At 37.5% G+C, this 15,832-nt stretch overlaps 1 long non-coding RNA gene across 1 annotated transcript in view; it reads right to left on the minus strand.

Moving 5' to 3' along the window:
* Window positions 1-15,832, minus strand: part of LOC113491333 — a 40,188-nt gene that overhangs the window by 1,792 nt on the left and 22,564 nt on the right. Inside the window, exon 2 of the long non-coding RNA XR_003400379.1 lies at window positions 56-302. This is a non-coding gene — a long non-coding RNA (uncharacterized LOC113491333). The remainder of the gene's footprint in view (window positions 1-55; window positions 303-15,832) is intronic.

Genomic DNA, 15,832 nt, shown 5'->3' on the forward strand with positions numbered 1-15,832 from the left:
CCCCCCCCCCCCCAATGCCTCCTCTCCATGTCCCGTCCACCAGAAATGTACTCACCAGAGGCCAGCTCTTGGGCTGTGGAAGGGGTCTGGCTGTGCCTGGAGAGATCTGGGAAGATCATGTCTTGGTTGGTGCCACCAGGTCTGAGTTTGGAAGTGGGATGAGCCTGAGGTGTGTTGAGGACCCCTTGCCGAGGTGGCCCCGGGGCTTCTGCTGGACACTCAGCTCTGCTCTGCTGACAGCAGTCTGTGAATACTTAAGCATACCCTGGTGATCGGCCATCCCAGTATCTTGTGAAAATCATCTTAAAAACAGAAAGTGCATGTCACAGCCCTAATCAGCTCAGTCCTTTCTCTAAGGGAAAGTCTTCCTTCATTTTTTGCTTTTGAACTGAGCGCTGCTCTGTTGATACAAGCCTTAGCCTCAGCACGGTTTCTCGGAATACTGTTTAGTTTTCAAGAGAGTTTTTCCATGTGTCTTCTCAGACAGAAACCAACACCATGGTTCCATCTAAGGGCCAGTCTCCGTCCTTCCCTGCGTCCTGCTGTAGCAATAACATTTACAGTTCTGTTGTGGATGCCTGCTGAAAGTAGATAGTCTTGGGATGGGGAGACTGACAAGGGAAGAGAAGTCATGGCAGTGCCGTTATATCTACAGGACATGGAAAGACAAAACTTGAGCAGTGTGACCCCACCATGAACAACTTTTACTCCCAACTTGTCTACCTAGGCCACTGTGGGCTCGAGCTGGAAAACAAGCAACTGGAGAGTCGGGACTTCAGTGCCAACTGAAACCTAAATGTGTATGATGGCTTATACACGATTTATGTTATTGGGGAACCCGGTGGCATGTGTCCATGGGGAACGAGAAAGGATGGTCTCCTCAGATGTTCCATGCATCAGGGATGTAGAGCAGGAGGCTGCCATGGGAAACCTTAGAAGAATCTGCAGAATCCACAGCAGTCTGCTGAATCCAGTAAAGGAGCAGTTTCTCTCCTCCAAGGTTCCCAGGACTAGTGGACTAGAAGAGACCTCTCGAAGGTTATAGTTTACTTTTTTTTTTTCCCTTTAATATTAGCAGCCAAAAATTCTCCTGTTGAATGTAGAATTGTATTTTGAGATTTTGTTAAGTAGATCTAAGTATGCATTTCTTCACTGAAATTTCAAGTAGGATGCCCTGAGAGAGGTCTTAGGAAGGTTTTGGTTTTGTTTTGTTCTGTGGGTTTTTTTGTTTTTGTGTTTTGTGAGGAACTCCCCATCTCAGTTTTTGGGAGTTCTTTTGGGGGTTTTTAGTTTATTTTTAAATATTTTTTATGCTTTAAACTGGGGCTTTTATTGGTAAACACAGGAATTGAAAGCTTCATATTCATAAGATGCCTGAGGCACAGAACATTAGAAATACCATATACATTAATAAAGTATATGATAATTTAATTACAGTATTGAATAACTACAGAAGCTCAGCACATGCCTATATATACCACCTGTTTGTGTTGCATGTTGTGGTTGGAATATGTCTAGATATCTGTCATGCAAGCTTAATGTATGAATTGTTCTTTAAATTGCTGATTATATCCTTAGGCAGGTTTTAGTGAATTAATAGAACTTGTTGATTAGTAAAAAATAATCATGAGTCCAAGTTTGCACAGCACTAACATAAATATTTGCCTTAAAGGTAGTAAGTTTTAAATGAGTGAGCTAAAACACATAAAATATAAAGTATGACATGAACAAAATTAGTAAATATAATTCAGCATTAAAATACCTCAGAAAGTTAACCCTCATTTATGCTCACCCTACTTAACAAGGGAAGGTCAGATGTTTCTCAGTCATACAACAGATCATTAAAAGTATCAATCTCTCATCCCTAAACAGGTTTACGCTCTTCTTGAAAGACACTTTCTTTATTATCAAGTGAGATCTATACCTTGATTTATCAGAAAGACACACTTAAACAAGGCACAAAATTCTGCAGTAGAACTTAATGAAGACTGAGTGCCCAGGGGATTTTTAACAATTCATTTTTCTTTAGGGAGGTGAGAGAGGTTGTGATTAATTCTAGCTTTTCCTTCTCTGCTTTGTAACAGATCAAGTATATGAAAGTGACCTAGAGTTACCTGTTCTACTTAAAAAAAAAAAAAAAAAAAAGGCAGAAAAAAGCCATATGTATTCTCTATTAGCCTTAGTGCCTGATAAACAAGAAATGTTCAAATGTGGTGGGTGCAAACTTGCTGCTGCTTTTTCTGTGAAATTTAAAGACAAGACTTTAGTAAAGGCCATTCAATATATATCTGCTGAACCTAATCAGAGCAATCTTAGTGCTGAAACTAGCTTTGCATGTCTGCAGTGTAACAAATCTGATACCTGCTTATAACACTCCAGAGTTTCCAGCACTTGGGCTCTAAAAGACATAATGAAAATGTTTCATGAAGTGTAACTTGCACAACTCTACTTCCTTAATAATTAAAGAAACTTCTCAGACTCGGTGCACATGCTCCAGCAGGAATGATGCCACTCAGAAATAAATTGCGTGTCTGCTTAAGATTCTTCCCCAGCAGTATTAGAATCTGTCCAGTAAAATGATACGAACTAAATTTGCCATAGTGCTAATTTACATTGCCATTAATGAGAACACAAGTTTTAAATCACAGACATAGAAGTACTATTGTGCATCCAGCTTATTTCAGCTCCACTCAGGGTGATAAGGCATTCTCTAGACAATTGTAATTATGAGTAATTTGTAAAAGTAATAAGAACTGCTTTTTATTACAGGCAATAAAAATCAATTCTTCATTCAATTATGTTTCCTGGCTATGATGTGATAGCTGCCCTGAGTGAGTGCAACAGAAAAAAAAAAAAGAGCTGAGCTAAGTTCTAAGGATAAGAACTATTAAAGAAAAAGACAACAGCATTAAAAAAAAAAAAATCTACCAAAATTTAATCCACAATTAAACTTCTTGTCATAAAGACATGACAATAAATGCCTTACTATTGTTATAATCCTTGTTTTGGTTTTGTTTGTTTGTTTGTTTGTTTGGTTTTTTTTAATTAAGATCCAAACTTCACATATATTCACCTAAATTTAAGCATAAAGCAAATTCCATTGATTTAGTGGGATAATTCTTGTGGTTAAGGTGAAGCAGAAATGTAAACCCCTGTAGAATCAGGGTGATGGTGAAGAAAGCATTTTTCACGTGATTAGCTTCCATGCAATACAACTTGTTGAACTCAAACATTAACTTCAATTTTAACATGAGTTAGGGCTTAAAATCACAGATACCTTCTATTTAATAATACATGATTCTTACGCTTCTTATTTATTTTGAATAAAGATAGCATTGAAGAAAGATTTTTGACAAACAGAGAATTATCTAGGGGCAAGTCTCCATTTTTGATCTGTATTATTTTTAATTCCAAACTTTTATATTTAATTAGAGAGGTCTGGAAACAAAATCAAACAAGTATAAAAAAGCCCATTTAATAAAAATGGCTTGCTTATTTTGAATTTTTTTCATACTTTTTTGGTTCCAGAAAAACAAGAACTGAGGAGTAAGGGTGGCAAATCTCATTTTGGAGGTGGGACCTAGGTTTTGTTTATTGTCTTAGCCTCCTAGACAGTCTGAGGGAAGAATGGGTAAAAAAAATGCAGGAGAATAAAGATATTCAAGCACCCAAGTCTGATTAGGTGACTTGCCATGGTAGCACTCATTTCCTCATCTGTCAGAGAGGTGAGATTTTCATAGAAGCGATTAAATTGAACCTCTACTGCAGAGGGGAATTGAGGATGGACCAGTTTACCCCACTGCCTCTGATCTCTCTTCTTGGTAAGGAGAAGATATGGTACATTTGATTGAATTTTGATTCAGCACAATAAAAATGAACCTCACTGACTCTGCGCAAAGTGAACCACCCTACAGAGACTGTTTAATGGGCAAACTATGCAAGGGTTAGATGAAGATAAAAGGTTATTGGGGACCCCATTTTTTACAACATCTCTAGCATAACACATCACTAAGATATTAGCTGAAGTCAGGAGCCATATAAAATATATGCTCTGCATCATCTTCAACCTTTCTCAAATCTTCATCTGCTTACTTGTTTCTTTTCGATTCTATATATTTTAGAAATTTACCTTCTTCTCTTGACTTATGTATGTCAATTACTTAGAAGGGATCAAAAAAAAATTCTGATTAATATTTGTTATAAAGTTTCTAGTTTGTGAATATTTGGGAAGAGTGAGTTTTACGACATCACGGTAACTCCAAATTTCTAATCAAGATTTCAGATCCTCTTCTGGAAAGAGCTGTGCTAGTTGGCAACTTGTACCAATAGTGACAGAAACAGAGACACATTTCATAGGATGAAGTCACAAATTTCTTATTTTTCATAGTTGATAAGAGATGGAAGAGGATAAATATTTTCATATTCACCTGAGGATTTCAAGGTACTTTGAGGAAAGTGACCCACCTGAGAAATCAATTTCTTCCACCATTCTAGTTCTACATGAATCAATACCATTGAGTAAGGCTTCACTCTTGCCAGTTAATAACACATTTGAATGAGCTGACAGCACATCAATATGTTGGCAGCTTTGAGACATCCCCTTTTAGAAAACTCATATAGCACTTATGTTCATTAAAACAATTAGACAAAACCGTAAAATACAGTCTCATATTTATATATGTAGATGGTATATCTTGGGAATTGATTTATTTTAGTGATAGTAGTTTTGCTTTTCTAAGAGATTCCCATTTATTCTTATTCTAATTGGCTTATGTTATTTTAGTACAGAGTAATACATAACTTACTTTTAAAAGTTTATCTTGGTTGTCTGTAAGGTTAACACAAATATGTTTAAATCAATTATATTTAGGAACAATTCTACAGTCTTGGGAAAGCAGATGCCTTAACACCTCTAGTTTATCATAACTAATTGTATATCGGGCAATTAAGCCCAATCTACCTTTTCCATACTGCTTTTTTCCAAGGATAAAGTGGGTTCAGAAAGCTGCACACCATCTGCATGAAGAACAGCATCATGTTTTCCCCCTTGTTCAACCTTTATTCCTTTCAATCAGAGGACTCTGCTGATGCGTGGTGACCCCGGGAGAGCAGCAAAGTGATACTATGCAACCAGAGAACTTGCCCTGCTGCTGTGGTCAGACCTTGCTCTGCTCAAAAAAAATTGTCTGAAGAAACTCCATTTCCTTGAGCTCTCAAGCAACTTTTAGTGTTGCACCCCCTTGGTTTTCCTGAAAGTGTAGGAATTCAGTCTAGCTCTGAAGTGGATTTGAATGGATTGCTCTTTGGCAAAGTTTCATAGAATTTGTTAAGAAGAGTTTGTTATAGAATTAGAAGATTGGCATTTTTATCGCATTATCTCTCTTTCTGCTCGTGACGGAAAAGGGAAATGAAACTACTGGGTCTACATAAAAACCCATGAAGACACAGTAGAGACAGAGGCCACTAACCACTAGACTCAAAAACCTTGTAAAGCAAAAACTCTGGCTTGAGCAGCATGTCTTTCTAGGGTAAAAAGCTGCCTCTTTGTGTGAGATTCATTCAGACAAATGGATATATAAAAACACATCTAATGAGAACAAGCAGTCTAGACTCTCAGTTTAATCAAAGGAGGAAATAGGTGCTTCATGGAAACAATATCATCCTGCAGCAGATAGATCATACCCTAAAAATGCCTGATTTTTTCTGTTGGCTATAAAGGGTAAGCTAGCGTGACTATCTGGAATGGATCTCTCCACGTTGTAATTCCATAAATTTGAGTGAGATGAACCTTATCTTGGGTGCCGTGTGTTTCCTAGTAAGTTCAGATATTTGTGGGTTTAAATACAATTCTAGCTTTGGTTTATGATATTTTGTCATTCATGATCTAAAAGATAAATGTAAAAGGGAAAGCCCATCTGTATTTAACATTTCCTGCTTTAGCAGAGACTTTAATTCCTGCTTTTTCTTTAAAGCTGTATGTGGTACATCTTGAAATACTTACACCTTATGTCCTCCTTGACAGAAAACAGAAAATTTTCTGGCTGTCTCAGATTCTGCTTTATCTGTTATAACATGTATATGTTCCAACTGTAAAAATAATGTGCGGGTTGGCTTCAAGTATTTCACAAGACCTTACTCTAAATCTTTCATAAGTCTTCTGCCTTATCTTCTCTGCTATGACTTCTATATCCTCCGATTTTTTATGCGTAATATTTCCTTTCTTCCTCACTACTTCCTGACTACTGCATTTTGCAGACCTATTTCTAATTGTAAGATTTTTCCACATATTTCTCTAGATCACAGCTCACACTGCCAACTGGTTGACCTTATTCTGTCTTGCTTGACATCCAGGGGTTATTTTAGAAAATTTCTTTCCAAAATTAAATCACCAGATGCATTAGAAGTTTGTCATTTTCCTCCTCCTTGGCTCTCCGCCATTCTAGATGTCCATTCTTAAGTTATAATTTCCAACTATGTTTTTTATTTGGAGTATCTTCTCAAAGAGCTGCCTTTAGAAGAACATCCAATTCATACGTGAGGAAGACTCTCTTAGGAAGAAAAAAGAATCAGGGAACTGGAATACAAGTTTACTACGCACATCTGTAGATGCAACATAGTTCCCTTTACCCTTTCACATAATTCTGATTTTAATCTAAAGTTTGGAATAGAACACCTGCCAAACATCGACATGACATCTTTAGGCTTTTAGAAAAAAAATCAGGGTGGAATGCTATAGTGAATAAACTCAGAGTGCTCAGCTCTGCTGTGAACAAGAGGGCATGCTATCCTGCCTTCAGCGGCAAGTCTGAAGAGGACTGACATAACCTAACCCCAAAAGCTCTCTAATGCAGATTTATTGTCATAAAAGTGGGTGCTCATTATGCTGGCAAGACCCAGTTGTAATATTGGCAGGTGCAATGTAATCTTCCCCTGCATCAGGGTTCCTCAGTCCTGAGCTACACCATCCTTGTTATTCCAATCCTGAAACTCTCTTAAGTAGGGAACTTAGCATTTGCATAAATTCCCTGAGGATCTAGGAAGAAAATGTTCCAAGGCCCTCCGGGGCTAAGTGTGTATGGCGAAGTATATGAATAAATCTGTCAGTTTTGAGTCATTAGGAATGGATGGCTTTAGGGTTGATTTTAAATGGGTGCCAGTATATCTCAGGGTTGTGCTAGAGACAGAGGATGGGCAGGATAAGGTTATATTATTCTTTGTGCTTGGATAGGGTTAATGGGAGTGTTACCAGGGATTGTGTGGGAGTTAATTGTATTAACAAGGAAAGATAGAGAGCCAAGCAGCATCTGCTGAATGTCATAGCCATTTTTTCCTATTTTATTGCAAGCAGTCTAGGTGGCATAAATCAGTACTGGCTCTGTTTGAATTTATAAAATGACTTGCAACTATCTCATAATTATTATTTTTTTTCCCCTATGAATTAAAGACAAATCATACAGGTGGATAGGAGACAGTGCTATAAAGCACTGAGTTTAGATATATTATCTCAAACGTATACTTGCAGGTCTTGTTAATGGGAATATGGACTACTGGTACAAGTCACAGGGAAGTAAATCACTTGTCTTAGAAGTCTGAACTTTCAGATAGAATTACATAGACTATGGTCAAAATACCTTTCAGTCCCTAAGGTAAGGAGGGATAGTCTTGTATTGTCAGTCTTAGCTGCATGTGATGTGCCTGGCTCTCCCTAAGATTCTGTGTGTGATCTTCTGTACATTTAGGTGAACAGCCTCAAAAAAAGTCTATGAGCTCTGTTACTGAAACACCTAAAGTTTGATTGGTTGACCTGTTAAGCACTTCAGTCTACACATTATTTGACCTGGAGTTAGAGTGAAAGTTCTGAAAGTCAAAGTTGCTTGACTGCTATTGGGTTCACAAACCAGAGGTAACAGAAAGTCCCTAATTTAGCTGCCCAAAAATGCTTAAACCAGCAGAGCTAAACATGAAAAATACAATTACAGCTTGAACTGAAAAGCAAAAGCTGTAACTAAGTGCAAGGACAAACTCTTTATCTTCTGTGGATTACATTGGCACTGAGGAAGACCAGTGACACAAACTTGCAGTAACTTGCCTTCAAAGTGTTTGACTTAGTCTCAGTATATTGGATGAATGATGCTTAAATACTATAAATCATGAGGCTTGCCAGGTTGTCATCTCCAGGATCCCCCAGGACTGGCATGCCCCTGTGCTGGGTAAGTAAGTGAGGAAGTCCCCAGTGTGTCTAGTAATCCAGAGAGTGCACTGTGAACCTGCGTTCTCTAACGGTGGGCTCATTTGGTTATAATATCAAACAGATATATATTTTTTAAAAATCCAACCAAAACCCTGACCTTTAGGAACAAGGAAGAACACAGAGATTGTCTGCGAAACACAGTGTACATTAATCTTTTGCATAAGAAAATTTTATCAGAGACCTTGTCCCAGCATAAGTGATCAGATCCTTTGTTGTGTAGTAGGATGCTCAGCTTTTCTAGGAGCTTACAGGGAATATTCCCTGGCTGCTTACACGCAGCAGGTACAGATTCACCTGCCAGCAGTCAGACTCAGGGGCACAACCCGCCTTGGATTCTAAGGCAAATACCACAGTGCTGCACACGATTAGGAGTTACAGTAACGTGAACATTAAAACTGCTTCAAGGTGTTAATCTAGAACAGGCTTTTTGCCATTTGACATTTGTTCAGCAAGAAAAGGTACAATATCTTGCTAACTATGCAGCTTTGCTCCAATCAGATATTTCCCTTTCCTATTATTGCCACACTGGAGACTCCATTTTCTTTAGAGAAACCTCAAGAGGCAGTAATCTACTTTTGAACTATTGCCATCAACTCTCTTAACAGCAGACCATGGTATTTTTGTTGCTTTAAATACATGAAAAGTAAGCAAAAGCCACAGGTACAGAAAAGCCAAGAACAATTTAAGTATGACTGTAGTAATTAGGTATCTGAGCTTATCCAGTCTGGACTTTTCCTGAAGAACACTAATAGACACAACTGTAGTAAGAAGTTTTAGAATTATTTCTCATGCATATTCTGAATCTATTTTAGTGCTCATTATAGAATTAATTTAATATAAACTAATAATTTAATCTAAACAACGACACTGAGCTTTTGTAACTTTTTTTTTTTTCTTTTTTTTTTTTTCTCCCCTATACCATTAAATGGTGATTTTTCTTTTGACTGATAGACTGTTAATTGTGTTCTGACATTTCGATCTCATCCTTTTTTTTTTTTTTTTCAAATAGTTTGTTGCAGCTGTGAATTTTCTGGTAAAGCAGAGATTTGTGGAAAAATGCCAATTCTTCTTAAATATGGTGCTCTGAGAAAATATTTTTTTTTTTTCCCTTTTTCTCTGAAATTATACTAATGCAGGTTTTTATCAGAAATGAGCTTGGCCCCCTGCCAGATTATCTGATGGAAATCCAGATCTTCTGTGGCTCTGGGAAGCCTCAGTGCATCAACTGCCTTCAAAGCGAAGGTGTTAGGGCTTTCGGTATCCTCAACTTCACCACGGTCCAGGCACGTGAGCTGCTTTAGGAACAGGCTATCTATAGTATCTCAAGGTTTTAAAAGATTCTGCATTTCCCAAGAAATACCAGAAGTCTGGCAACTGAGAAATGCCCCCCAAAAGCCTAAGAACAGAGTGGGATAGGGGATATGAACAAGAAAGTTAGTCAAGAATGAAAGAGGTTTAGAGAGTTTATCTGACCTGGACAAGACAGAACTCACAAACTTGTCACATCCCAAGCTGGAAAGCCCTGAAGTTTCCCTATTGTTTTCTTTATTACCCCACCATTTTTTTTCAGGTTTTCTGAAAATATAAAGATGCGCTTCAAGGTCCAAAGGTCTGAAGCATCTCAACCTCATAGAATCCCTCAGATTCTCTATACAGTTGTGTATAGGAGGCCTGGACACTCTTATTTCTATTCCATCCTGACCTAGTGGAAGATGTCCCTGCTTATGGCAGAGGGGTTGGAACTAGATGATCTTCAAGGTCCATTCCAACCCAAATCGTTCTGTGATTCCATGTAGAGATTCTGCCTTTAGTTTTTAAAGATATTTCTCCTTAAAAAAAAAAAAAAAAAAAAAAAAAAAAAAGGAGAGGAAAAAAAAAAAAGGGAAAATGGAAAAATAAACCAGACACTGCTTACTGATTGATTCCCTTTTGACACAATATTTTCTTAATGTTTTATTGGAATAGCATAACATCTGCATGAGCATGAAATGCAGAAACATGGGCTTTTAATAATCAAACTGCTAACTTAAGTGTCATAGCAGTATTTCAGTGATTAATGAAAGGTGTTTATACAGCCACTTAATCTGTTTCATTTCAGCAACTGTGCAAAACTACTTCCAGAGAGTATGACATGTTGGTCCCTTTATAGAGCAGTCTCCATATGTTCATTAAGGTGGAAAAAAACAAGGAAGTTAAATGCAGGTGTCAGCTGAAACCTGCGGAGGATCACTGCTTCATTGGATTGTGCTTTCTTCTTTGATTTGCAATTAACATATTTCTGGACTTCAGACATATTCTGTCTGTTGTCCCTGGGGTATCTGGATTTTGTTTATGTGGTGTGATTTCTTCCTTCCTTTTTTTTTTTTTTTTCTTTTTAAAGGTTACATTTTTACTGACACAAAGAAAGATATCTGAGGGCAGCAAAGTATTCTGCTGCATTCAACTGCCAAGGGATGGCTTATTAGGATATTTGCTTCTCTCCCTATTTTATTTTTTTTAAAGTACACAGTTATCTTTATGCTGAGGACCTTGAAATCTCTTGGGAAGACCACCTTAAATGAGGAATCAAAACATTTCAGGCTTCTCATCACAACTGAGAAATGAAAAATAAGCACTTATACACCACATTCAGTCACCTAACTGAGGGACTTTCTTCAGCCTGTATTTAATGAAAAAATGCAGTAAGTTTTTGTATTTGTACTGTAAGTGACAAGGTGCATTACATGGGGATGAACTATTGCAACCATCCCAAGAGAGACCGATAAGCAAAGTTTGAGAAAATCCTCTGACCTCTTGTCTCCTCCCTGCCTCTCTTGATTACCTCTGCTGTGTTACTACAAAGGAGTGAGCAATGTCAAGGTAGCGGGGCTCCTGCCGTGACTTGCAAGGTTAGAAACCAGAGAAAAGCAGCTTAAGACCTTCTTCTGTAGTGGACTCTAATTCTTTATCCTAAGAGTGAGCGGTGAGAATAAGTGATGTCTGGACAGAGTTGCCACAAGTCATTATTTCTGTCCTCAAGCTGACCAGAAATCTGTATGAGAAAGGCGGTTTGCACAGTGACAGGACTTGCGGTGGTATTCGAAAGAGGTAGTTGTCATGCTTAGCACTTCCATGTTGAGAAGCTAGTGCTCCTACTCGGAGTGGGGAAAGTTAGTAATCTAAAATCCTGGGGAGAGGGGGGAAGAGTTTCCCAGATTAACATCAAGAGGAGCCAACGTGCTAACCAATAAACCATGGAAATAGAGAGATATGGATATGCCATGGGTGAATGAAGACTTTTTTTCAGGATTCACTGTTATCTCACAGACTTCATCCTATGCTGTTTAAGCTGGTAAAAGTGTCAGTACATCCTAATAGATGCATGCATCATCCATTTCTTGGACATGATAATATCAGTAAGGCTTATTTCTATGTACTTTGCATGGCTTCCTTTTGAAGCTCCCTGCCTGAGATTTTTAATATCTTCTTCTATAAATATAAGACTGTATTACTTGCTCTCTTGTATATGTGTATGTCCTTTTATTCTTTTGCCCCTTTGCTGTCTTTACTGGGGTTATGGTATCACCACGGAAAGGAATCATAGGAATTGTCCTACCATTTTCACTCTCAGGTCATGTCCTTATCCAGTATAATCCTAAAAGCTTTATAAAAACATTCAAGAAACTGAAACTTGATGGAGAAAGCTACCTCTTGCTGAAACACTTTTCCTAACCCTTTGTAATTGGAAGCTGGTTTAAGAGCTGAAGCTTCTAAGGTGCAAAATTTGCCTTGACCTTTACCTGTTATCTCCAAGGAGGTAAGTAGGTCAATACATTTAAGCAGAGCAAAACTTAAAAACTTTTTGTTTAAATACAGAAACCTCTTCTGTTTCAGGATGCAGGCAAGTTGAAAAAGGGATAGAACTGATAGCTCTGCTGAGCTTGAGATGTTAGAATTCAGTATTCCTATATGGTTCCTCATTTGTGTTTATACAGGCTAACATTTTGCAGAAAGTTCATACTGTAAAAAACTGCTCTGTCTGCCACGACACGGGCATATTAGTATGGGAATACTCAGTATTGCAGCTGCTTTTTGCAGTCATAGTTTTGCACCTGATTTATAAAACCCTCCTAAAGAAAATGATTGTGCAGTAGTTCAGGTAAGAAATCTGCATGTTAAACAGCTGAGATTGCATTGAACTACTGTGTCTGTGGACAGTTGCTTGTTGGTAAAATGAGCTCATGCACTAAACTTGGGATTTTTTTTTTTTTTTCCTCCAAGAAAGAGTCCAGACTGTGAAACAAAAGATATCAGAGTCTGGGTATTTTCCTCTTCTCATGTTATCAACAACAAACTTTGGAAATTATGGTTTCAAATACGACAATCATATGTTCAAGGATGAATTTAGCTCATTTTCTCCATGAGGATATTCTAAACCAGTTGATTTGAGGATGGCCTGATGGAAACCTATATATTCTTTATTGTATCTTTAAAGAGTTTCTGTTCCTCTTATTGTTGTTTATGCTTTTCATCTAAATCCTAGTTGAAAACATTTTACAGATCCTGTGCTTAAAACTTTCCATTTTCCTTTCTCTGGCTTGGTAAGGAGGGTGCAAGTGCAAATGGAGATTAAAAAAAGTCTTCAAATTTGTTTTTGGAGTATCATCTGTTCTATGGGGCAACACTTGTTGGTCAATGACAGCTGTTCTTGCATCAGCTCAAAAAACAGAACATCTCTTTGCATAACAACATCTTAAACAGATTTCAGAAATGCAATTTATAGGGAACAGCGTAAGCCTGGGTGCACTCAGCTGTCTGTACTACACTTTAATATGCACTTTTCTTCTCTAAAAACAGTATTTAAACATACAGTGGTCACAGTCATTCATAGAGCAAACCCTGAAAAATTCTAAATCAGGATTAGTGTCTATTAACTCTATTAAGTTCTACTTGGCAGTCGACCAAAGTGTCAACTGAACTCACATTCCTCTTTATCCAGTAACTAATGCTGGAGAAGGCACATGTACAATATCAAGTGGAAAAAGGTGTCCGGGGTAATACTGCATCTATCAGGCCAAATTTTCTGCTGGCATAACTTACAGTATTTCCAAGCCAGATCTTTCAGAATAGCCCGTCTGTCTTGAATTAATTTTTCGTATTCACTTTTTAATAAGCAACTTTCCAAGCAATGAGGGTTTTTTAGCTGCATGACTCCTATTAAAGTCAATAGGAGTCATGTGGCTAAAACCCTATGTGATGCTTGAATTTATTGGAAATTGGCATCTGGTGCTGAGAGCACTTCTATTGTTTGGTCTTCCTGCCCAATCATCGCCTTCTGCCTGGTCATGTAACCTCTTATGTTCCTACTTGCTGGAATCTCCACGCCTAACCTTTCTATTCCTTTCCCAATATCCTTTCATACTAAAAATAAAAGAGCCTCCTCTGTAGAATCATTACTGCTTCATGCCCTTTTGTTTGGATTTTCTCTACGTAGCTGCTTTGTTCAGCTTCAGCTGTGGCTGAACTTTGCTGTTGGCTGCAGTGAATCATTGCATTGTTCATGCAATCAGTTACGTTTGCACAATACTTTAGGATGTGGTTAGAAGAAAGGTGCTCTGCAAACAAAATCTTGGCTCCTTACCATTTAATTCTGAAATGCTAGGGGATAAAATACTGTCAAGTGGGTCTGATGTCATTGATTTACTAAAAATGAGCTTCTAGCAGGTGTTATCCTTTATTATTTGATAATTTCTTGCTCTCCCAAAACGATGTTATTCTGCTGAAATCAAGGGCAACATTTCGACTGATATGAAAGACGCACATGTTAGCTCCAGACACGTGTTAACCAGTGTGAATATGGGCTGCACAATCCAACCTAGGGATCATTGCTGTAGGATTTACTTGCCAGTAGCTGAAAGCAGTGTATATTTTGTTAAAAACACCAAAAGAATTTTTGCTTGGTTCCCTACACATTTTATATTGATGTGCATTAAAGGACAATTTGCTAATCTGTGTTTGTATCTGAAGGGTGGCCTCTTTAAAACAACAACAAAAAAAATTAATTAGTTTTTACTATAAAGGTTGGGGCACCAGCGCAGGTTACATCTGGGAAGTGATTGAAAATAGTGCTTCCTCCAGGGATTACTGGAGTAGTTTTCAACCAAAAAGAGACTTCTTCACAGATGAAGATTTATTCTTCTCCCGAAGGTGACTGTGAACATCTGAGTTCGAAAAAAAGATTTTATTAAATGGCAATGTACTAGAGTCTACACATAGTTTTAAGAACATAGTATAGGAAAGTTATTAGTGATTGAGTCTGAGTATTGTACAGCTCTGTAATAAAGGACAGAGGCTGTCCAGTATCCTGAAGAGAAAACACGATTCAGATTCCTTCAGGCACTATATGTTTTTAAAATATAATCTCAGGATTGAAAATCAAATCTATCGGGCAACACGAGTCAAGTGACTTGGGACTGTGCCAGGCAGCCTATTTTAAAGTATAGCTAAAGTAGACTGAGGATTAACTTCTAGGAAGATCTTGAAGAGCAACAGAGCACTGAATGAATATTAATCTGTTTCTGGGACAGTCATTCTTGAAAACAGCACTAATTCTTCATTTTTAACATGGATACACTCCTCAGAAAAGCAGTGTTTCTGTGCAAGACAGTTTTGCATTTATTCAGGCTATCAGAATGATATTTTACCAGAAATATGTATGTATATATATATATATATATATATATATATATGATTATATACTTGTACATAGTTGTTTTACAGAGAAAGCATATTGACATCTATAGCAAAATTGTATTTAATATTGATTTTATTTCTCTTTTTATTTTTAGTGGGTTGTGGAACCATGAAAAATGTAATACTCCCATACCTGAAGGGAATTTTATACCTTGTCTCAGCTTAGACCACAGAAAAGGCTTATGTCACTGTATTTTATCTTTGACTGTCCAAAGATCAGAAACACAACCTTTCCTGCTAACTCATTTTTTTCCTTCTCCCCCTTTAAAATCCCTAGCCCCCATTAGCATCATTCTCTCTTAAGCCAAGAGTTTTTGACTACTGGCTTTTCTCTTATGATGGCTAGTAGACATATGATTCTTTCGCCTTGAGATGGAAATACTAGTATATTTGAGATAGTTCCTGTGGCTATAGTTTAAAAAGTGAAGCTAGGGCATATCACCAAACCTCTTTCTCTTCTTGGCCTTTGGTAAAAGGCAAATGGTATGAGCATTAGTGACAGGTCAAGGTAGATGGTCTGTGACTGGGCTGCTGTGCCCCAAATGGGATTTGTTCTTTTTCTCCCATTTTTGAGCTACATTTATTTTGCTTACATGTATACATGTAAATGTACACTTTAGCCATGGATAAGCAGATTGTTGTGTCTGTTTATGTCAAAAACTGTATTTATATAACAAGTACTCTTTCTTTTTTCTAATGTTCAAAAAAAGCCTTCATTCTAATGTGTGCTGAAATGTATGTAACGAGTTTTTTGTTTTAATTACCTAATAAGGCCTTTTGTTTTCAGTATAACATAGTAATGTACTTAAAAGACTTCCTGAATGGGACTTATGTACCTGAGGGGAACAC

Source organism: Athene cunicularia (assembly GCF_003259725.1).
Source record: "Athene cunicularia isolate RWA chromosome 1 unlocalized genomic scaffold, athCun1 chr1_part2, whole genome shotgun sequence".
Taxonomy (NCBI): Eukaryota; Metazoa; Chordata; class Aves; order Strigiformes; family Strigidae; genus Athene; species Athene cunicularia.